General features: G+C 38.8%; 1 protein-coding gene across 11 annotated transcripts in view; it reads right to left on the reverse strand.

Annotated features, from left to right (window-relative positions):
- Positions 1 to 24,928, reverse strand: part of MLIP (muscular LMNA interacting protein) — a 249,534-nt gene that overhangs the window by 154,005 nt on the left and 70,601 nt on the right. The window contains exon 1 of one of the 11 annotated variants that reach the window (XM_059701373.1): positions 19,382 to 19,570. The exons of the other annotated variants lie outside the window; for them this stretch is intronic. The gene's annotated coding sequence lies outside the window, so the exon portion shown is untranslated. Of the gene's footprint in view, positions 1 to 19,381; positions 19,571 to 24,928 lie in introns of those variants that run through there. 11 annotated transcript variants of the gene reach the window in all.

The raw sequence follows: 24,928 nt of genomic DNA on the forward strand, positions 1-24,928 counted from the left end.
CGAACAATCATGCTTAAACTACATAATCTTTTCTCCCTGGAATGGAGATAAGAAACACCCTAACCTTTGTAATAGAGATTGATAGGATTGAATCAACTGGTATAAATACAGTTGTAACAAGACAGAAACACACAGAAATTAGAACAGAATCAACAAGACAGAAAGAGACAGAACTTAGAAGTAAGAACCAAGAGAGACAGAACCTACAGGAAACCAGGAGATGGAGGAGCTTCGCTGGAGAGAACATGGCAGGGAATCCTGGACTGAACCTGACTGCGGAGATTGGCAGGAGAGCCTGACTAGAACCTGGTGACTGAACCTGACTGGAGAACATGGACAGAACCTGGCTTGAGAACCTAGCAAGAGAATATGGACACGGAACCTGGCTGGAGATCCAAAGCAGAACCTCTCTGGAGATCGAGACCAGAACTTGGCTGGAGATCCTGGCTAGGCTGCTGATCAACTGAACACTGTCTCCGTGTCCTTCCTTCTTCGCCGACTCCGTCTACGCCTTTGGGAACCCCTGGACCCGCTGGGGTTGGACCCCGGCATCTGGCGCCCGAACAGGGACCCCTAGGTAAGCGCCCCACACTCGGGACGGATCGGACTCCACCGTAGGAAGAGGGTGGATAGTCTTCGCCGACTCCGTCCACACCTTTGGGAACCCCTGGAAAAGGATTCCCCTAGGTAAGCCCCCCCCATTGAGAACCCCCACACTCGGGACGGATAGGACTCCACCAGGGTGCTACAGACCCCCCTATAGAGGATAAGTAGGGTAAGAAGGTGGATAGTACAGAACTTATATTGAGAAGATGTGCCATACTGAGTCCAAAGAAAGAAGACTCTGTATTGATCCTTAGATTGAGAAGATGTGCCATACTGAGTCCAAAGAAAGAAGACTCTGTATTGATCTTTAGATTAAGAAGATGTGCCATACTGAGTCTAAAGAAAAAAGACTCTGTATTGATCTTTAGATTAAGAAGATGTGCCATACTGAGTCTAAAGAAAAAAGACTCTGTATTGATCTTTTAACATATATGCTTGCTAGCAGAGGAATTAAGGTTACTCCCAGTCAGACGGAACGTTTTATACAAGAAGTATGTCCATGCTTTTCTGAGGAAGGAAAGGTAAATGTAATGGCATGGGAGAAGGTAGGCCCAAGGAGCCTTATCCTTGACCCCACTGCAGCCTTTCTACCCTGGGAAAGTGCAGGATTGGCAAGCTCTCCCTAGGATGATAGATCAGGACTTAGGTAATAGCAGAAAGCGCTAATCCTAATCTTAAAATGGATACAAGAGAGCGTTTCAGGTTTTTCTTTTTAATGCTTGCTTTTAAAAAATAAAAAAGGGGGAATTTGCCGGGAGCTGGTCCATCCTTGCTGTTTCAAGGGACCTGGCATATATGGCATACGGTTCTTAATATGTTTGCTCACCTTCTTGGCGCTGTGTTTTAACCAAAGTCACCTCTCCGAGAAAGGTTGTTTCCCCAGGTAGGAATTTTTCCCTGAAGTTAGGGAGGGAATAAAACCCCTCAACTAAGTGCCAGGCGGGTAATTAATCCCTTTAACTACGAACAATCATGCTTAAACTACATAATCTTTTCTCCCTGGAATGGAGATAAGAAACACCCTAACCTTTGTAATAGAGATTGATAGGATTGAATCAACTGGTATAAATACAGTTGTAACAAGACAGAAACACACAGAACTTAGAACAGAATCAACAAGACAGAAAGAGACAGAACTTAGAAGTAAGAACCAAGAGAGACAGAACCTACAGGGAACCAGGAGATGGAGGAGCTTCGCTGGAGAGAACATGGCAGGGAATCCTGGACTGAACCTGACTGCGGAGATTGGCAGGAGAGCCTGACTAGAACCTGGTGACTGAACCTGACTGGAGAACATGGACAGAACCTGGCTTGAGAACCTAGCAAGAGAATATGGACACGGAACCTGGCTGGAGATCCGAAGCAGAACCTCTCTGGAGATCGAGACCAGAACTTGGCTGGAGATCCTGGCTAGGCTGCTGATCAACTGAACACTGTCTCCGTGTCCTTCCTTCTTCGCCGACTCCGTCTACGCCTTTGGGAACCCCTGGACCCGCTGGGGTTGGACCCCGGCAAGCAGCCTGTATCCAGCCAAGGTGGCCAGGCTTTCACCTGACGTGGCTGCCCTGGGAAGATGTGACCTCAGCAAAGCATCTCTTTGCAGATGAGGCAGACGCTGAAGGAGGAGACAGTTACAGGCTGTCTGCCAACCACAATTCCTGCAGCTCAGCAACAAGACCTCCTCAGCGAAGGATCTGGGCACCACATCTCTGTGTCTACCACCCTGTGTCTAGATTTTATGGTTCTCTTCCCCAAACACCAATTTTAATATTAAACCTACAACAGGTGTTTGGTAAATATTTACAGAATACTTCATTAAAACAGTCTATACTTAGCCTAAGAAATATACCTGTACGAAGTTCCTGAGATGAATCTACTCATGCCCCTAAAAAAAAAAAAAAGGTATCTAAAGATATTTTTTTCAAAACATTTTCCTTCTGCATCCTACAACCAGCATTGACTTAGAAAGATTTAAGGCCCTCGTTTTACAGAACATGCACTTTTACTTAACTCCATGTAACGCCTACCACCGTGCTAGATGTTGCCAGGGCCTCCAGACACATTCCATCTGAAGTACAAGCTGGTGGGGGAGAGCTGCCTGGTTGGCTGGATTGCTATGAGAAACACTGTGCTCTTGGGGAAAATCTTCCAAGGAAGAAAACTCACCATTAATCTTGAAATCATGCTGCAAATTCATTATGAAAATACTTTGATTAAACATCCACTGTTGTTGTTTCCACTCTTCTCTCAAAAGCTCCAATTCTCTCTCAATCTAAACCCACTCGGGGGTCTCTAAAGAGTGTCATAACTTTCTCGAGGACTCTTAAATTTGTGTCTAGTCTTTGTGAAGGGGTGAGAAGGAAATGACATAAGAAAGCAGCCTACTCTCTTGTGTACTCCATTCTTCTTTGCTGCTGTCACCATTCTATCCACTCCCCCTTGTACTCTAGTGATAGCGGGAGCTGGAATAGGATTGTGGAGGGGAAAGAACCCCGGAACTGAAGGAGGCTCTGACGCTGGTCACTGATAAACAGGACAGCGGGGGGGGGGGGGGGGGGCAAGGGCTGAAAGAGCAATAATAATAGTGATAAATGAAAAGCCAGTCTGAGAATTGGTTGAGAACCATCCTCTCACTTTCTGGGTTCTTTATGAGCAGAAGGATCAAAAATCTGTGTCCCCATGTTGAGTCTGAGCTATGACCGATACTTCTATTTCCGCCTACAGTTAAGCAAGATTGAACGATAACAAGGTGAGTTCACTTTGTGCGCCTGCCTGCTGCAAATCTTCCTGTATCGTCTCCTACCCACTGTTTCCCAGAATATATCTTTAGGGTAATTTAGCCACTTTAAGAATCACTCCCATCTGTTCTCTGTTACAAAGATAGCTGCCTCAACAGATCGCAATCTTCGCTGGTTGGTTGGGGAGGGTGGTGATGTCGGGGACTGACACCATTCTACAGAAAAGTCGCCAACATGTAGTTTCAATTTATAATTCCCTACTTGAGTGTTTCAGAAATGCTTGTGTTTGGATGTTGTTTTTTTCATGCCCCTGAGCCAGAAGGCCTTGTCAGAAAGTCAAACTTTGAAAGTGACAAACTGCTCTGATCTTGTAAGGGTGGTTTAGTTGTCAGGGAAACTGCTTTAAAGAAAGGAACAGATCCTATTCATTAATTTAGAACTGGAAGAAAAAAAAAAACCAGATGCTAAGTTTTTGAGTGAGTCTCATTTACTTGGAGACATATCAGGGTCGGTACATAATAAAAATAGGTTACACTTTTTGGCCATAGTTATAGCAAAATTATCCATTTCATAGGAAATCTTTATACTACAGCCCAGAAATTATGAATAAAGATTATTTCTTCTTCTTCTCTTAGCTTTGTAAATCTAAAAAAAAAAAAAGTCCAGATAAGATATGCATATTTTTCCCAGGAAACCCATGAGATCCAAGAAAATGATCAGGACTCATCTGAAAGCCCTGCACACGTGAAGGCCTCTGGTACACACTAACAATGTAATTTTGTCTCCCTCCCTCATAAAAATAAGTATGAAGAGATTATTTACAGAAGTGGACAAGAAGCAGATCTGGATTTCCCCTCAAAATACCACTCCTGCTGATTAAGCCTAAAATATCTAGAACTTCATTCTTTTACCTCATAGCCAGTCTCAGATCCTTTGCTGAAAAATAAGTTTAATACTGAGGAAAGAAATAAAAATTTCAAGTGTTAGATATTTGGGCAATATAAAGAGTGGTTTCTATAATGGGGTAATAGGAATTGAGGCTAGTAGCCAAAAATAGATTATTATCATCATCATCACTGTTAACACCACCATCATCTATTATTACTATCATCAGTATTAACATAATTCATGTCGCCTTCATTTCCATTACCACTGCATAAAAAAAGCAGCTATTCTTCTTTGGGTATTTACTATGTGCCAGAAACGGCTAGTGCTTCACATTCATTATCAGGCAGTTCTCAGGAATTGGCAAACTTTTCTCTAGAGGGCCAGATAATACATATTTTAGACTCATTGGGTCATACTTTCCCTGTCACAACCACTCAGCTCTGCCACTGTAGGGGGAAAGCAGTCACAGAAAATGTGCAAGTAAATGGCTTGCCAGTGTGCCCACCCAACTTGATTTGGAAAATCAGATGGTGGGCCAGGCGTAGTTTCCCAGTCCCTACATTATCTCATAAATGTCTTTAGAAGGCTGTGAGGTTGGCAGGGGCACCCTCATTCCTCCAAGGAGGAAACCAAGCCTGTCAGTGGTTGACTAATTTGCCGGCAGTCACACAGGGAGCAGATGGGGTGGAGGGCGGGTCGGAGCCTAGGTCTAGCCATGGCCAAACAACCGTCTGCTCTTCACCATCACATTCCAGAGTGAGAGGCATGTGTCCCTGGCTCTGATTCAGGATTCTTTTAGGAGATGCACATATAAACATTTTAATAGTTTCATTTATTGTAATATGTATGAAAAACATAAACAGCAAATCCAACCTTTGATTTTACTAATGTTATTTCTTTAGATGAAATATAAGAACAATTCTATATAACCCTGTTCATGCCTTTCTATGTTTTAAAAAATAAAGGAAAATTTATACCTGTTTTTGACAAGTAGGGAAATATTTTTAAATATTCTTTATGCATGTGTCATTGTGGTGTTTCAAAAGCATTTATCCTAGTCTCTCATTTGATCCACACAAAGCTCGGGAGGAAAGATGGGTGATGTTATTATCCCCATGCTGCAGAAGGAGAAAATAGGGTCCTGAAAGGTTAAGTGACGTGCTCAAAGCACGTACTGGGGGAAGAGCAGGAAGTGCGTGCACCTGCTCCTCAGACTCCTCCTGCTGCATTGTCCATGGGTTCACCCAGGCCCAGCGTTGTAAAGAGGCAAGTGGGGAATTTTTGTGTCTCCCACCACCATGCCAAAGATACAAGGTAAACAAAAGCCAACAACATGAGTCAGGTTTCTTGGGCCTGGTGTGCCACGGGGCCAGTAGCAGGGATTAGCAAGTGTGCCTGTGCATGTGCAGTGGGTCGTCCTGGCCTCCTGAATTCCATCGGAGCAGTTTGAAAGTCTTTCTGAATTAGCTATGAATCATCTCATACGGGCCAAACACTAAGTGACTTGACTCTGAAATTCCATATGTGTTTTTCAAAGAACATTCACTTTAGCTGCTAATGAACTATTTGACCTAGATCGATGCTTTTCAAACCACAAGTTATGACTATGAGTGAGTCCTGTTCAGCATTCTTAAGTGAATTAGAAAAGAGAAGAATAGAATGAAACAAAATAGAATTTAATAGAAAATATCCAAATGAGCACTATTTCAGAGAGTCTGTTTCAGATTTCTGTGAATACACACACACTGAATTTGTGGTTAACAAACTTGAAAACCATTGGGCCAGGTGATCTGCAAACTTTGTGCAGCTTTAAGAGTCAATAATTCTATAGCCCATTCTCACTTCAATAAAACCAATCAAACCATACGCTGAAGTGACTGAAAGTCAACAGAATTATATTTCTTACAAATCCTGTCAGCATTTCAAAATATTGCAATTATTGAGAAACTATAACCACTCTATTATGAATGCTATTCTGTTATATTATGATTATGAATTCTATTATCATGCTATTTATGTCATTTTTATAACACTATTGGTATATTAATAGTAATAATACATTTGCTACATTATAGATATAATGTAATCATACCTATAGTAATATATTTTGAATGGAAAATATGACCAACAAAGAAAAAGTTCTGAAAAACCTGCCCAACTCTCATGGTACCATTTGCCTACAAGTAAATGAAACAAGACCAAATGAGATGTTTCCCAGCCCATCATCAAATATGGGCCCATATTGAAATGAATCAAACATATATCAAGATATGTAAGAAAGGCAAAACTTTCCAGTTCTGGTCTCCATTTGAAAGGTGCCATATATGCTAGTTCTAGGCCAATATGTTACAATTTGCCTTGAGATGGCAACTCCCCCGTCTGCAGAAAAATCCAGCCAAAAGAATTCAGCCCTTTTGGTTCCATTTTAATCTGGAAGTCCCAGAGGAAACACTGCCTCATTTGCAGAAATGGTACTGCCAGGGTATGTGATAAATGGAATGAAAAGGACAGGAAAGACACTGCAAGAATTCACGCTCTGAAATTGAAACCCCTTCTATTTTTAATCCTCTCTCTCGGGTATTTAATTCCAGATCCTAGTCAAGTCATGTTGTACAAAGAATCCAGGTTGACAAATTATCAGTGCTTCACTTAGCTGCAATTTCCCTTCTGAAAACTATCTTCGTGGATTAGTATTCAGAAACACAAGCTCAGTTCAGTGCCAATTTTGCTGAGTAGAGAAATGACTCTGAAATCTGAAGAATTAAAAAGCAGAAATCGTGAAATTAGTTAAGTACATAGAAATGAGAGAGTAAATAGGAATGTGTGAATGTGCTGAATGTTTACAAGTTCTCAAACAACAGACGTGAGTATAATTAAAAGAGATCTATAAGGGGAGGCCTAGGGTTTAGAAGGATCATGAGAGTTGATCCTAGGAGCACTTGGGGCTGTTCCCAGACATTAAAAGCCAAGTCATTTGCTTGTTCTCTACCTCAATGGAGGAATGGTTAGATTTCATTAGCAGTCATCAAAATTACCATTTATTTGGAACTTGCTCATTTACTTTCCAGGGATCTTGAAAACACACCCTTATTCCTATCTTATGGACAAGGCTAATCCAGTCTCCTGGCCATATTCCTTGAATAAAATCTTTCCATTCTCCATGTTCTCCTAAATTCAGCTGATCAATAATTTCTCTCAAACGGTGTCTATGAAGAATGCCTATGTTGGGAACAGTGCTATTCAACAGAAAAAGAGATAGTATTTAGTTCAAACTTCACTGAAAAAGATTTTTAGAGGCTTCAGCTGTTAGACGTCTCCTTTTAAAGGAATATAGATTTTATAGTATTTAGTTTTCCATATTTAGTAAGCATATTTAAAAAACAAAAACTCAAGATAATTATGTAATTTTATGAAAGGAATGTGTTCTCCGGAATCAAATTTCAATGGCCTAACTTCCATTTATAACCCAGAAGTGGTTCTCAACCTGTGGCTATTTTGACCCCCAAGGATTATGTCTCAAGACATTTTTGGTTATTACAACATGGGGGAGAGGTGTACTGCTGGCATCTAATGGGTAGAGGCTAAGGATGTCTCTAAATATCTTACAATGCACTGGTCAGCCTCCCTCAACAACAACCTATCTAGCCCAAAATGTCAACCTTGCTGAGGCTGAGTAACCTTGCTCTAGCCAAGTAACTTGCTCCCCTACATTAACCTCAAATACATGGAATTCAAGTTCAGGTTCAACTTAGTTGCAGGTCAATTTATGACTCCATGATTTGGAGAATTTTAAAGTCATGCATGCCAAAATCATCTGCTATCTGTCTTGTGTGTGTGTGTGTGTGTGTGTGTGTGTGTAAGACTCTCTCTCTCTCTCTCTCTCTCTCTCTCTCTCTCTCTCTCTCTCTCTCACACACACACACACACACACACACACACACACACACAACACTTAACCCAGATGAAATGTCCTGCATACAACTGGAGCCCATACCAACCAGTGGCTCCAACTGAGAGGGTCAAAGTGTCTGTCTTGGAGTCAGAAGGATTAATAGTTTAGTGGTCAAAGGAAGTTGTTCTGGATAAAAAGTGAAAATAAAAACAAGTTAAAGTGAAAGACTTATAATAAGGCTATCAAACATGACAACTGATTATGGAGGTGTATCTTCCTGAGAAGGATTGAGTAATTTGTAAATCTAGTTGACTCTAAGAGAGAATAGGTACCCTTCAATGTAGTTGTTGTGCATAACTTTTGTATCTCAGCACATCCTTATAAAATAATTGGTATGCTTTCTATAGCAGTCTGAGCATTTTCTGCCAGAGAAGACATATTGGGGGTTAGCAGTGAGGAAGAGTTGAGGAGAAAACTCAAAGGTCAAAGGTCAGATTCCATCTAATGATAGGAAGGTGAATTCTGAGAACTGCTCATTTTCTGCATACTCCTAATATGCAACAGCACAAGAAAGGAAATAAAGAATCAGAAAACAAATAAAAACTCATAGATTATTCAACTCAATTTCAACTCTCTAAGAATGATACTCCCAAATGAGAGGTAAGGATATTGAAAACCTTGTTGGGGAGAGGTACTATCAGCAAAGATGAATTAAAAATTAGTTATGGTGGAATGGGCACCATGAAGATGCGACTGCTGTGAGGAGATTTAATTCAGGGAAATAAGACAAATGCCCTGGATCAAATCCAATTTAATTCAGAGTATATACTAATGGCCTAGTTTTGTTACCGTTCCATAATCTTTGAAAATGTTGAAGTTTGGCAGCAGTTCAAACTAAATACTTAAAAAATGTTCAATAGAGATTTTAGTGTAAAGATAAACTCAATATTTGGATTTAATTCAAGTGTTAGCAAATTCTTCAAGTGTATTTGATGTTACAGGACAGTGTTTTGTTTTGTTTCTTGAAATGCTGTTCAAGGGCATTCTGATTCTGATTCCTGAAAGATTCAGATGGTCAGGCAGAGCCATTCTGTGAAGGATGGTCTCAGAATTTGAGTTGCATGAGCCATCCATTAGAAATAAAACTGTCCTAAATCCGGGTCCTTCAGCTAACCCTCAATGCTCAGACCCGAAATATATGTTCCATCACATTCTGCACTCTATTAAAAGAAAAGGCACAGCTTCAAATACTGGGAGTAAAATTATCTTATGGCCTTGGGATATAAACATTTTCAGGTGATATAAAAGACCAAGCAGTCCAAAATTCAAGCTCAGTTAAGGCAATTCCCAATAGTATTTACACCCTGAAAATAGATATTTTAGCCTTGTTGAAATGTTATTATTATGAAAGGACTTCTCTTTTCAATAAATAAAGTTATGTAACTCAGCATGGCTAAATGTACATGGGACACTCGTAAGTCAAGGCCCCACTGTCTATAGAATCTCTGCAAATTCAGTTATACATATTTTTTAAATCCTGAATCAATTTATTACTAATACAATTAAAATTTTTGGAGAAAATCAGGTTTCTTTAAAAGAAAAATGCTTATGTTGTACTTTTAAATGTACTTTTGTTATGGGAGCACAATTTTTTAAAAAATACACCATAATTTTATCTAAATATTATATTTTCTTTCTGTTTTTTAGGTTCCACCAGAAACAGTTCAAGTGTTTTGTTGTAACCCTCCATTTTTTTTTAATTTGTAGGGGGAAATGTTACTTTAAAAAGTATCTTTAAAAAATTTATTCAGGTATCATCCATAACATAATAATGAGCATGCCCATTGAAAAAGAAGACAAAGAAATTCCCTTCCAGTATGGGTTGCATCCTCTATAATGCTTGAAGCTCTTACGTGTTTATTAGATACTTCCTGAAGGAGGAAGCCCCAGTCTCAGGGTACTAGCACATAAAGACTGTTTAAGCTGACGTAAGGGTATCAAAGGGCATACTGGGACAGTGGTCACCAAGGTTTCTGGAGTATGTACCCACCGATAAAATAATTTGAGCACATGCTTTCACTATATGAATATTTATTATCTTATGTATGTGCTCTTGCACAATATGTCATGTTAACCATGCACCTAAGTGGAAATTAAAATAGTGAAAATAAAAATTAATATAGATTAAAAACTTCTCCCCCTGCCTGGCACAAGCACTGTGATGTGCTTACTCATCTTGAGACCACTGTAATAGGAATAATTTAAATTATTCAAGTGCAAAGTAGCTGATTTTATGTCACAATGCTTTTTGAGCCTGATTGGGACTGGTAAACAGTACCCAACCAAGTTGAGAAGCCAATTTACCCTAACACATAAGATACAGATGTGCTTCAGGAGACATTCTTTGATACTCCTGTAATTTAAAGAATACGATCGAGAGATGGTGGTGATACCACTGTATTCACCTAGTCATTAATACGGGGAAAGGAGCAAAGGAAAGGCCAAATAATATAGGCATTCATTTGTGCTGCTTTGCCAGGAAGCTGCAATTTAACACTGTCCAGATCTGTTCCCTGCAGATCCTAGGGGAAGGGACTGGACAAAGGAAGAATAGACGCATGCCCAGTAAGGTCTGGGTGACATAGGGAAGATACTTGCTTGTCAGTCACACCTGGGAACAAGTCATTGGCCAGAATAGGTACAGCCGCTGCAAGCACAGGAAGGTTTAAGGTAAGCTCCTAAACAAAGGCGTTCTCTCTCTCTCTCTCTCTCTCTCTCTCTCTCTCTCTCTCTCTCTCTCTCTCTCACACACACACACACACACACACACACACACACACACGCATACACACACACACACACACACACACACACGCTTGACTCCTGGCTTGCAGAGGTCTCATGCTCCTGCATTTGCCTACGTGGACCTCTCACACAATGGACTAATGGACTGCAACTAGCCTAATGCTTCACTGGACTCAACTCCACCACAGAACAAGAGCTTTGGACCCTGGCTTTGCTTCTAGCTCTACTGAATCCCCAGCTGCACGTTTTCCAGGACTGGATTAAGGGAAATAGGACTTTGCAAACCTAAGGATGTAATTCCACACAAATAAAAGTCACTCATCCTCCTACGTGAGTCTCAGAAAATTCTTTTTCTCAAGATATTGTTAGGACACAACCTCCAACACCCAGTGGGGAAAGAGATCCCCCACTTTCACCAGTGGATACTCCATTTTCATTGATAACCATTGGATGGGTGGCATTTAAATTCATGGATAAGGTTAAGTAATGACACAGTCTATGGCTGCTCATGCTCACTTGTCTTTTTCAACTTTGGCATCAAGGTTGTCTCATCTGATACAGAAACACAAGGAAAGCAAAAAAGGGTAAGACACTGCCAGTCCATTTGGTGTGTCTTGCCCTGTTTCTCAGGTCTCCCACTTAGGTCATGTTCTTACCTCTTCCTCCCTGAACCTCCAGCATCTGACCTCAAAGTTCGATGTTCAGGAAGTTCGATGCCTCAAAGCCCTCTCAGACATTTCTCTCTTTCCCTTGGACTTTCTTCAGAAAAGACAAACTGTTTTACCTCAATTCCAAAACCACCTGCCTTAAATTAAATGTGTGATAGCTGGAAAACACATTAGCATAAGAATATGCATATTTTATCTTTGGAACAAGAACTAAAGTGAAAATAACACCATAGCCCTTTCGGAAGACTCCCAAAGGGAGCTGCTCCGTTCAAGAAGTTGAGTTCAGTAAAGAGTAAGTTCAACCCCTCCAGATGTTCTCCCTCTGGACGCATTCCCCAAGTACAGCTTCCGGCCCTACGGAAAGTCGGCTTCCAACTGGCAGGCAGCCTCCTGGCAAAGGGCAAGGATCTCACACTGTGGAAGGGCCTAAGAAAGGTATTTTCTTCATAAGCATCTGAAGTTATTTTGTGCTTTTTAGGTAAACTCTTCTTAATCAGTTCCGCAAATGGCAGCATCGCCCAGGCTAAATCTGCTTTCTTTTATTTGGGCAAAGTAATGTTCTTCCAACAAACATACCCTTGTGGTCTCACTGCCACACACACGCTTACTTGACCAGCGTCCCAGGGTGAAGAAGCAGGCCCACTCAGGAGGAGCCACCAGGAGCTTTCAAGGGTCTCCTTACTAGTCTGATTCCTTTGCCCTTTTCATTGCATTCATTCCCATGTGCTTTATTTTTCCTTCCTGATTTCCTTTTTTTCTTTGAATAACACTTCCTTTACTTAAAATATGTTCCCTCTATGAAACCACCCACCTCAATTAATTCATTCAGTTCATTCATATTAATAAACAATCAAAACCCCAAAGCTATTTGCTGTAAATTAGAAACTTCCACCTCCTCAGCAGTTTACATCCCTGAAGCAGATTGTGTCACACCTCCCTACTCTCCACCCTCACAGTTGCCAAAGTGTTGCAGCCACAGTGTAGTGTTATAACTTTGATGCCATAATGGTATGGACCTTTCAAAGGCCGTTCTCTACTGCTATCTCCTCAAACATGTTCATTCACTCATTGTTTGTTCAATAAATACTGATCTGAGCACTGGCTATGTGTTAGGCACTGTTCTAGGTCCTAGAAATACGAAAGTGCACTAAGTACATAAAACCCCTGCTCTTTTGAAGCCTCTGTTCCATGGGAGAGAGACAGACAATAAATAAAATAAATGTTCCATGTTAGAAGTTATAGTGCTGGGGGGAGGGGGGGATAGGCGGAAGATGGATAGGGAGCACCAGAAGGTCCGAGGATAGGAGTAAAATAGATGTAAATAGATTGAACTGGGGAAGACTTCCTTGAAGGTGACATTTAAGAAGAGAATTGAGAAAAGTGAGGAAATAAACCATGCACATATCTATACTCTAGGAAGAGGGAACAGCAAAAGCCAAGACCCAACGATGGGGAAATATGTGTCATATTTGAAGAGCAGAGGCTACGATGCTGAGGATGAGGGATCCTGGGGAAGAGCCACAGGAGGTGAGACAACAGTGCTTGAGAATGGGCCAGATCATGAGGGTCTGTCAGACACTAGGGCTTTGGTTTTTATTCTGAGTGAGATGGGAAACTATTGGAATATTTGGAGCAAAGCAGTAACATGATTTCACTGTGTTTCTTCTGAAAGAGCCATTCTGATTACTATATTAGGAAAGAAAACAGGAAAGATAAAACAGAAATAAATAGTGATTACTTAAAGTGGGGGGAGGGAAGGAAAAAGCAGGAGGGAGTTATATCTTAAATTATATTTCTTTGCATAGTTTTGATTTTAAAAATCATGCCAATGTTTTACATGTTTAAAAAGATAAAATCAAATCAACAATAATGGAGGGGATCCTAAAAGTTAATCTAAACAGAAACAAATTAACCTAACAGATTTAGAATTGACAACATTAAACCATACAAGAAAAATAAAAGAAGTTAATACAAGGGGGTTTAATATCTCCTCATAGACTATGTATTAATTGCAAAAGGAACAAGTATGGTAGATACCACCTTAAACAAGTGTTCATTGGCATCAACATTAAGTGAAAATACTGAAATCATGTGCTTTCTGGCATGATGTGATATGATATGATATGTATGATATGATAAGAAGACTATGTCATTTATATTTCATTCTGGTCAAAAATAACCTGAATCTAATAAGAAGGAAACAGCAAAAATCACCCAAATAAAAGGACTACAAAATAAATATTCCTCACTTTTAAAATGTCAATATCAAAAAAGACGAAGAAAAGATGAGAAACTATCTTATATAAAGAAAACCAAAAAGACATGATATGTAAATATGAAACATGACCCCAGACTGTATTCTGTATTGAAAAGAAATAATGCTATAAAGGGCAATACAGAGTGGAATAAAAGTAAGTTTACAGTTGTTCATATGAAAAATACAATAATTAATAAACAATAATACAAGAATTCTGTTTCATATCCTCACAACTGTAAACCTACTTTTGCCCTACTTTGTATTATAAAAGGGCAGTGTGATTATTTTGCACTACTCCAGAAAAGAAAGGATGAATGTGAGATCAGAGCAGTAACAATGGAGAAAATTAATATAGGGTACATGTTAGGAAACATTATTGTATCTATGCTAAATTTCCTAAATTTGATAACTGTTGCATAAGAAAATTTTCTTATACTTAGAAAAATCCATGCTGAGCTATTAGGAATGAAATGTCATAATATTCATAGATTACTCTCAATTGGTTCAAGAAAAATGATAGCTAGATAAATAGACAAATGATAGATATAGAGGTATAAAGCAAATATGTCAAAATGTTAAATAATTGGTGAATCTAGATGAAGGATTTTTGCTTTTCTTGAAATTTACTATTCTTGAAACTTTTCTGTAGCTTTGATATTTTTAATATCAAGTGAAATATAAAAAGGTAAAAATATTAAAAAAATATACTTTATATTAAAACATATTAGTACAAAATATGCTTACCTTGTTTCTAACAAATCACAAGTATCAATTATCAAAAAGGGACAATGAATCCTTTGTTAGCCTGAAGCAAAAATATAACTGAACAATCACTTTATTTTATATGTACAGGCAATTATTGGGCAATAGACACTAATCATATTGGCTTATTTAAACTGATTTGCTTTGGCAAAATGTCCCAGAAAGGGCTGGGAGTGGGAGAATCTAAAATTTTGCAAGAGAATAAATGTTTACACTTAAAAATAAAAGAAGATAATAGACCAGTAATTTTCATCCTTTTTTTTAAAATCTATGGCACCCATAAACTATTTACTAAAATTTTGCAGTACACCAAAAAAATATAATTTTTGCTGATCTGACAAAAAAATATATAATTTTGATTCATTCACCTGGACAGCTATTGTTACGTTGGCTGTTGTCATTTTTTTTATTTGACAATCTAAGTACAAGAGGTCAGTGCCGCTGACTAAATAGTCAGGTATTGCATGTATTAAAAATTCTTATGGCATATTGGTTAGAAGCAAGCAGACCGTAGGGTAACATGGGTTGGAAGCAAAGAGAGAGAAGAGGGGGCACTAATTTTGCACTAAATCTAGGCAAGAAAAGATTGGGTTTGGACCAAGATAGTAGCTGTGGAGGAAGTTAGAACTGGGGAGATTGAATTTGTTTTGAGGAGAGAGCCATAGTGATGCTAATGGACTGGCTGTGGGGTATGGGAGATGAGGGGAGTTAATGATTATTCCAAAGATCTGGAATTGAGTGACTGGAAAAAATGGAGTTGCCTTTAACTGAAATGGGACAAAAACTAACTAATCTACACTGAGAAAGAATAGGAGTTAAATTTTGGACATGCAGGGTTGGAGAGGTCTTGTAGAAATCTAAGTAAAGATGTTGAATCAGGAGTTTGAATGTGAGGTTTAGTCTGAAAATATAAATGTGGGAAATATCAAGATATATAGATCATTTGAGGGCTTGATATTCAATTATAGCCCCTACCCAAGGAGTAAGTGCACATAGAAAACAAATGAACAAACATGCAAAGGTGTTAAATGTAAGCAAGGCTAAGGCCAAAATTGGTGTGTGCATAGAAAACAGTTCCATTTATCTAGGACTTAGGACATATGAATCAGGCTGGTTATGATGGGTCCAGGAGAGATTACAGAGTTCGCAATGCAGTCTAAGAAATTTATACATTACTAGAGGCCCGGTGCACGAATTTGTGCATAGGTGGGGTCCAGCTGGCCTGCCCCGACAGGGGTGCCAATCAGGCCAAGCCAGCCTGGGGGAGGAGCCATGGGCGATTGGGCGGCCAGCCCCACCCCTGATGGGGGGGAGCCAATCGGGGGCAGGGCTGGCTGGGGGGAGGGGCCACAGGTGGTTGGCCAGCCAGCCCTGCCCCCTAGTCAAACTCCTGGTTGAACTCCCGGACGAACTCCCCATCCAGGGGACAATTTGCATATTAGCCTTTTATTATATAGGACTTTTGAGGTGGTAGGATTCCATGAGGGCCTTAAAGAAGATATTTGTTCCCTTTATATTCATTGCTATAACAAATATTTTAGCAACTGTTTTTATCATTTTATTTTAAAACACTTCCTCATTTTTTGTTGTTTCCTGTGTTTTGCAGTTCATATATTTTAATAAGTTTTTCAGGGAATATGTGTAGTATATGTTCCTACTTTTTGAATCATTAAGTATATGAAACATATATATAAATAAAATTAGAGATTACACTTAGAAACTTATTCTATTTTGAAATTTAAAAAATAGAGTTGAAACACACTAATGCCACTAGCAAAATAGAAGAGCAATCACTTTATTATAGAGACTAGAGGCCTGTTGCATGAAAAGATTCGTGCAATACACCTTCCCCCCCCCCACCCCAGCTTCCGGCACTGGTTTTCCTCCGGCACTGGTTTTCCTCGGGCACCCGGGACCCAGGCCTTTGCTCCGGCCGGAGCCGCCTTCCAGTCTGCTAACACCGGGTCCCCCACGGGAGGGCCGGATTGAGGTGGGGCAGGTGGTGGGGATTGCCGCGGTCCTGCCCGCGAGCCCCGGGTCGGGTCGCACATGGGATGCCTGCCGCTCTGGGTTGCAGATAGCAGGCCTAGATGGCGGCGGGGCAGGTGGGATGCCGCTGTCCCACTGTGCCTGCAGTATGCAAATTAGCTGCCATCTTTGTTGGTGGTTAATTTGCATATCACGCTGATTAGCCAATGGGAGGTGTAGCGAAGGTACAGTCAATTACCATGTTTGTCAATTATTAGATTAGATAATAAACTTGAGGTATTATTGGGCTGCAGGTAGAAGATGGAAATATACAACTAGAATTCAGGAGAAGTGAGAGTAGTAAATGTAGACTTAGAAGTCACCAAGATAAAGGAAAATAAAGTTTAAAAAGCTATGAGACTGCCAAGGGGGGGAAATAAGAGATGCCTTGAGATGAGGCTAGAATTCTGGGGACATGAATAAGAAAATGAGCATGAGTAGATGCTTAATGTGAAGACAACTGTAAGAGATTATACACAATAATCTCTTAAAAGCAACAGACCTGCACTTGATAAGGTAAAGGCTTCTCACAGGACACTACACAGTTGTCCTTGTAAAACTGCTAAGACTCACCCTGCTGGGCTTCCACCCTTTAATCATTGATTCCTTTTGTTGACCAGTGTCCTAGCTACAAATGAGAAACCTGCTATCTTCAAACACCCCAGACAGAATTTTGACATAATCAGTGTTGGTGATCATAGTTATGATATCATGGTAAACATGAAATTAGAGGCTAAATTTCTCTAAAAATAAAGTCCTAAGAATATTTTTAAAATAGTTAACCTCTCACAGGGTCATACACCAAGCAAATGATAAATGTAGAACTCAAATCCAAGTCTGCCTAACTCCATGGCAACATAACTTCAACTATTGTCCTACAATGCTTCTCAGAACTGTGTGTCTCAGAGATGCCACTTGGGGTAGTAGGCAGTTAGATACTATGAGATTGGAGTCAGGGGAAGGAGTAGGGTGGAGATGTTACTCTCAGGTTAACCTGGCCCTGCCCCTCGTTATCGACGTGAGAACGCCCAGGTAGAGCCCATGATTTACTAAAGATAAAAATTCTCCTATGGATGCAATTACCATGAAAGGCAATCTACAGGATAAGTGCAGTGGATTAGAAATCAGATCTATCCATCCTATTGGGTCTCCCAAGAAGTGAATGTTTCTCATAAAATCTGAACACATTTCTAGAGTAACTCCTGACATCATCTCAAAAAACATTCAAGTCTTAGCAAAATAACTTTTTAGACGAAGGAAGGAAGGAAGGAAGGAAGGAAGGAAGGAAGGAAGGAAGGAAGGAAGGAAGGAAAGAAAGAAAGAAAGAAAGAGAAAGAGAGAAAGAAAGAGAGAAAGAAAAGACAAAATTTTACAGAACTTCACAAGTGCTGAATTTCTGCAATAAAAATTCACGATTCAACTGCCCCCTTAACTGTGAGGTGAAAAGGCCTTTACAACAACAAGGACATTGTGAACAGTTACAGCTGAAAAGACAATGAAAATGTACTAATCATCCCAATTTGAAGAATTCTAGAAGAAAAAAAGATGCCTGCATTTGCAAGGCAAAGAGTACTTTTCTTATTAACCCAAATTAAAAATTTTTCCAGCTATTGCACATGTACACATAGCCACCTGCTAGAAAGTAGAGAAAAACAATCAAATCACTCTGAAATGCCTTCATGGTGGGTTAGATAAGTCCTCTTCTCCCGGTTTTATTTCACTTACATCTAGGTAATGTGACCCTGACTGCATGAGCCATGCCTCACAAATAAAAGCTGCAGGAACATTCAGTACCCATTTATTATTCCATCATCGTAGACTTGACACACCCAACAGTAAGTGTAATTATGTGCAGCACCATAAATAGCAATCTTATCTCCAGTCACTACTGTGGATAATTCTTAGTTTCAAAGGACACTTTGGCGGGGGGGGGGGGGGGGGGGGGGGGGGAGGGTGGAACAGGTAATAAAACTTTAAAAGTTGAGTGCTAAGTTTCACCTGAAGAGGGGAAAAATGTTTGGATGCCAGATTAGGAAAGAGAGAAGGGAGGGATCAGGAGAGACAGAGATAAGAAAAAGGGGGGGGGGGGAGAGAGAGAGAGAGAGAGAAAGAGAGAGAGAGAGAGAGAGAGAGAGAGAGAGAGAGAGAGAGAGAGAGAAGTTCAAGGAAAGATAAAGGGGGAAATGCGAGAATTGTGGCTTCTATATTTTGTAATCCCAATGCATAACTAAGAATATGTTAAGAAGTTAAAATTGCAAATAAATAAATAAATAAATAAATAAATAGAAGTTAAAATTGCATTTTGAAACATATTCTAAGAATAATCATTCAAATGATAATACATTTTTACAATCCCAAGTTCTTCTACTTAAAATGTTTAAAAATAAAAAATATATATAACCTCAAGTTTAGTCAAAAACAGTTTCATCTTACATAAAAAGCAGTTCTCCAAATTCATGATTCTCACTGCAACCCACAATTTACTTAAATTGCTTCACATTATATAAAGTCTTACTAAAATCAACTTTCCTTGAGCAATTCAAAAATTGAGCATGCATCAGTCCATAGCTAATTTAACATGTTATCTGCTGCCACTATAAAAAGTCCTATCAACTAAAACATAACTACTGTGATATAAAGCAATAAACAAAGAGACGAAATGCAGCCATTTTTGATGTCAAAGGTATGACATGGTGACAATAACAAGGAATTGTACTAACAATGCCAGAGAACTCACAGTACGTTCAAATCCAAGGTACCAGCTGCGCACGGAGTCTTGTGCCACATGCCAATCTAAGAGATGTCAAGGAAGCAATGGTTGTAACGACAAAGTCAGTGTCAGCCAATAGAATTCATTAGCAAACACTTGCCTGTGTCAGCTGCTAATATTGATGAGCTGCTAAGATGACAAAGCATTGTACAATTATGCCTCCTTCCTCCTTGCTTCCCCAACAGCTCAGGACTAGAAATAGCAATACATCTGTTATTTCAATCCCACCCGAATATATTAACCTATCTTGACCTTAGAAGTGTTCTAAGAGAAAGTCTGCCTGCAAATTGAGGGAAGCCCTACTTTAAAGTTTAATAAAAGGACCAAATTAATCTGACTCCATTGTAAATTGTCACTCTTTCAAGTGATATGTATTTATATGTGTGTGTATGCATGTAAATATATATGTATATATCACATGACTAAGACTGACAAAAATGCTTTCAAAATGATGTAAGTAAAAATCTCAAATTTTATAATAGCATACATGTTAAATTAAGTGACATTCTCAATTCAATTCAAGCAATTTTGCTGAATGTCACCTTTGTGCCAAGGACTAAGAAAATAAAAATAAAAATGTCTGTCCCTGCTCACATTTGAATTCATAGCCTTATAAGAGAAAGAGATACACAAACAAAATGTTACACAATGAGTTAACTGCTATCTTAATCCACAGATGGAAAAATGCTATGCTAATTCACTGGTGAGGAAAAGATTTTGTAGTTCAAAAAGGATTTATAAGGAAGAAGTAAACTGTCATTATTTGCAGATGGCATGATGCTGTTCTAGAGAGCCCTAAAGATTCCACCAAAAATATTAGTAGAACTGATAAATGAATTCAGTAAAATAGCTGATGAAAAATAAATATCCAGGAATCAATTGCATTTTTGTACACCAATAATGAACTGTCAGAAAGGGAAACTAGGAAAACAATCCCATTTACAATTGCATCAAAAAATACCTTGAAATAAATTTAACCAAGAATATAAAAGACTACTCAGACACTGAAGACAGACTGAAGAAGATACAAATAAATGGAGGTATACACCACACTCATGAATAGGAAGAATTAACATCATTAAAATGTCCATATTACCCAAAGCAATCTATAGGTTCAACATAATTCCTATCAAGATACCAATGGTGTATTTCACAGAATTAGAACAAATATTCCAAAAATTCTATGGAACCATAAAGATCCCAAATAACTTCAGCAAACATGAGAAAGAAGAACAAAGTTGGAGGAATCACACTACCTAATATCAAACTATAATACACGGCCATAGTAATCCAAACATCATGGTACTGGCATAAAAACAGACATATAGATCAGTGGAACAGAGTAGAGAGCCCAGAAATAAATTCATGCTTTTGTGATTAATTAATATTTGACAAAGGAGGCAAGAAAATACAATGGGGCAAAGATAGTCTATTTGGTAAATGGTGTTAGGAAAATAAGACAGATATGTGCAAAAAAAAATAAAATTATACCCCCTTCTTATACCATAACAAATGGATTAAAGACTTAAATGTAAGACTAGAAACCATTAAATTCTTAAAAGAAAACATAGGCAGTAAAAATCTCTGACATCTCTCTTAGCAATATTTTTTCTGATATATCTCCTTGGGCAAGAAAAAATTAAGAAATGGGACTATATCAAACTAAAAAGTTTTTGCCCAGCCAAAGGAACCATCCACAAAATGAAAAGACAACTCACTGAATGGGAGCACATATTCTCCAATGATACATCAGAAAAGAAACTAATATCCAAAGTTCATAAGGAACTTATTTAACTCAACACCAAAAAAAACCCCAATTCTATTTTTAAAAAAATGGACAGAGGACCTGAATAGACACTTCTCCAAAGAGGGCATACAGATGGCCAATGCACATATGAAAAGATGCTCCCTATCACTAATCATCGGAGAGATGCAAATTAAAACCATAATGAGATACCATCTCACCTGTCAAAATGACTCTCACTAATACATCAACAAACAATAAGTGTTGGTGGGGATGCAGAGAAAAGGGAACCTTTGTGCACTGGTGGTGGGAATGCAGATTGATGCAGCCACTGTGGAAATCAGCATGGAATTAACTGAAAACATTAAAAATGGAACTGCCTTGTGGAATATATCTGAGGAAACCGGAAACACTGCTTTGAAAGAACATATGCACCCCTATGTTCATTCGAACATCATTTTCAATAGTCAAGATTTGGAAGCAGCCCAAAAGCCCATCAGTGGGTAAAAAAGAAAAAAAGCTGTGGTACATTTACACAATGGAGTATTAGTTGGTCATAAAAAAGATGAAATCTTACTAATTATGACAGCATGGATGGACCCAGAGAATATTATGCTAAGTGAAATGAGCCAGTCAGAGAAAGACAAATACCACATGATTTTACTTAATGTATGGAATCTAATGAACAGAATGAATGAGGGGGCAGGGTGGAGGTAGACTTACAGACATGGAGAGCAGACTGGCAGCTGATAGAGGAGAGATGGGTTGAGAGACTGGGTGAAAAAGGTGAAGGGATTAAGCAAAAAAATATTTTTTTAACTCTTAGATGCAAATAATAATAATAATAATAAATACATATGCTCTCCACATCAATTTTATAAATAAATGAAATCATTAGAAAATTATAAAAGCAGGATATACAAAGAATAAGAAGTATGAATGACAAAACAAAACATGACAAAATATGCAATCTTACTAGTAATCAGGAAAATACAAATTAAACCCATAATGAAATATTATTTCCTACCCACTAAATTGGCAATACTATATGCTGGCAAGGATGCGGAGCACACAGATGTCACATACAATTAGAGGGTGAGTGACCTGGTAAATCCACTTTGGAAAGCAATTTGACAATATTCCAGAGACAGAGACATGGGTACGCTCTTTGACTCAGCAATTTGGTCCCGAGGTATACTAGTATACCCTAGAGAAACTCCTGCACCTGACCCAAGAAATCATGTACAGAAATATTTTATGGATGCTTTACATTAAAGAAAAAGAGGACAATAGGAAATAATTTAAAGGCCTATCAATTTAAGAGTAAATATGTCATAAATTTATCCAGTGAAATAGTACAAAGTAATTAAATAAATAACCTAGATTATATCTATCAACATACTTGTATCTTAGCAATATAATATTGGGCAAATAAGCAAATTATAAAAGAATAACTACTATGATCTAATTTGTGTATTATTCTAAAAAATCTAAAACCAACTACATATAATTTTATAGATTAAATGTACTATTAATATAAAATGCACATAAAAATCATAAACACTAAATTTGGAATAGTAAACTCTGGCAATGCTATTCCCAAGCTTTGTGCCAATACTGTAAAAAGTGCTAGAGAACTATTTTGACTACTTACAACCTGTGTGGTATTTTATGAGCACAAATTTTTAGAGAGAAAATGAATTGATTACAAATCCATTTTCAAACATGGTTAACCTAAATGGTGAAAGTTAGAAGCAGTCGGTGCATCAAAGGCAGCAGCTTTGATTCAACAAAGAACTCCCTGCCTGTCAGGAGTGGTAAATGGAGCCAGTTGAAACATTTCTGCCAAAATAATAGTAGGTCATGAAAGCATATAACCTATTCAGGTCACCATCCTACTTTTCTGTTAAATTGCTGAGTGAAAATAAGAACAAACTGGACCACAGTGAAGTGGATTCCTGATCTAGAACACTGTTAATTTTTAGCTGCATGGAAAGCTATTTTCTCATTAATGAAAAATACTCCATAATTTTCAATAATAGTTTAAATAACCCAACTCTATGTCTGGCAAGAAAAGATATGTCATGAGCCATGTGTTTTGAAGATTGATGCTCTTGGTTGAACTTTATCCATCTGCTTCTTAAAGCACTTACTTCTGTGCACACTTTATAAATGTTGTGCCAAAATCAGTCAGTGCTCTAAGTTGATGCAGCTCTTGGTCCCACCTTTTTACTGGTGTTCCTTTTTCATCAATGTACTAGTAGTTGACAGTTGGCATTTGCCTTTTCCTAACATTAAGAAGACACACAATCTCCCTCTGCTATATAGAATGTGCTTTTATTTTATTTACTTGTTTGTTTGTTTGTTTTTGTTAATCTTCACCCAAGGATATTTTTTCCATTGATTTTTAGAGAGTGGGACAGAAGGGGTGGGGGGAGGAGAGGAAGAGAGGGAAAGAGAGAGAAACATTGGTGTAAGAGAGACACACAGATTGGTTGCCTCCTGCACGCACCCAACCATGAGGGCAGGACCAAACCTGTAACCCAGGTAAGTGCCCTTGACCTGGAATCGAACCCAAGACCTTTCCATGTGTGGCCACACTCTAACCACTGAACAACACTAGCTAGGGCTGGAGGGTATGCTATTAAGAGCCCTTGCTTGCCCTTCTAAATTTCTTAAGGAAAAGTGAAGTTTGGGATCCTTTTTAAGCAAGATCATACCTGATAATTATTTTGAATATTAAAGCTTTTAGTATAGTCTACTTTTTATAGATTCACTAGAAATGGTCTAAATCAGAGTTCTGCAACTAAGGTCCACAAACCAATTCTGGCCTGCCACCTATTTTGGAAAATAAAGTTTTATTGGAATATAGCCACACTCATTCATTTCTACTATATTGTCTTCTGCTACAACCCTGCAGTCAAATAGCTACAGCCTAGAAAGAGTAAGATATTAACTATCTGGCCCTTTACACAAAGGATTGCCAACCTCTAGGTCAGTGGTTCTCAACCTTCTGGCCCTTTAAATACAGTTCCTCATGTTGTGACCCAACCATAAAATTATTTTCATTGCTACTTCATAACTGTAATGTTGCTACTGTTATGAATCGTAATGTAAATATCTGATATGCAGGATAGTAATAGGCGACCCCTGTTAAAGGGTCGTTCGACCGCCAAAGGGGTCGCGCCCCACAGGTTGAGAACTGCTGCTCTAGTCCAAATAGACATTTACCATCAGTCAAAGGGGACTGATCACTCCTCTGGGGCTGATTTGGATGTAATTAGGATAGTGTGCCAGTTCTGATAATTCAGGCTTTGCATAGTGCAGAGACTAAAGTCTAAAGCACTGTGGATGAAAATGTACATGTCAATGTAAAATGCCTAGCAACGCAACAGGAAGAGTAAAATCTAATGAAAGGGGCTCTCTCCTCACTTGGTCTAATGCAAGAGGCATTCTCAGTGGATCATCCATCTCAGTCCTTTGCTCCTGGTAGACATCAGAGCTATGAAAATGTTTTCCAGTTGCTGTTTAAGAATCAGGTTAACAAACCAGTTTGATTTCCCTCTTTTATCTTTTTAAAACTAAAAATCCATTGAAGTTCTTGCCTCTGGCAAATCCTGCCCTCATCCCCATTAAACACTAGCCTAAATCAAGCCAACAAGCACCACCAAGCAGACCCCATGATCAGTGGGTACACTTTCATTTTGGGAATACAGGAGGCCCCCATTTTCCACCCAGGGCTATGTAACATAAAATTGTATTCAGGCGCT

The sequence above is a fragment of the Myotis daubentonii genome, chromosome 6 (genome assembly GCF_963259705.1).
Source record: "Myotis daubentonii chromosome 6, mMyoDau2.1, whole genome shotgun sequence".
Lineage (NCBI taxonomy): Eukaryota > Metazoa > Chordata > Mammalia > Chiroptera > Vespertilionidae > Myotis > Myotis daubentonii.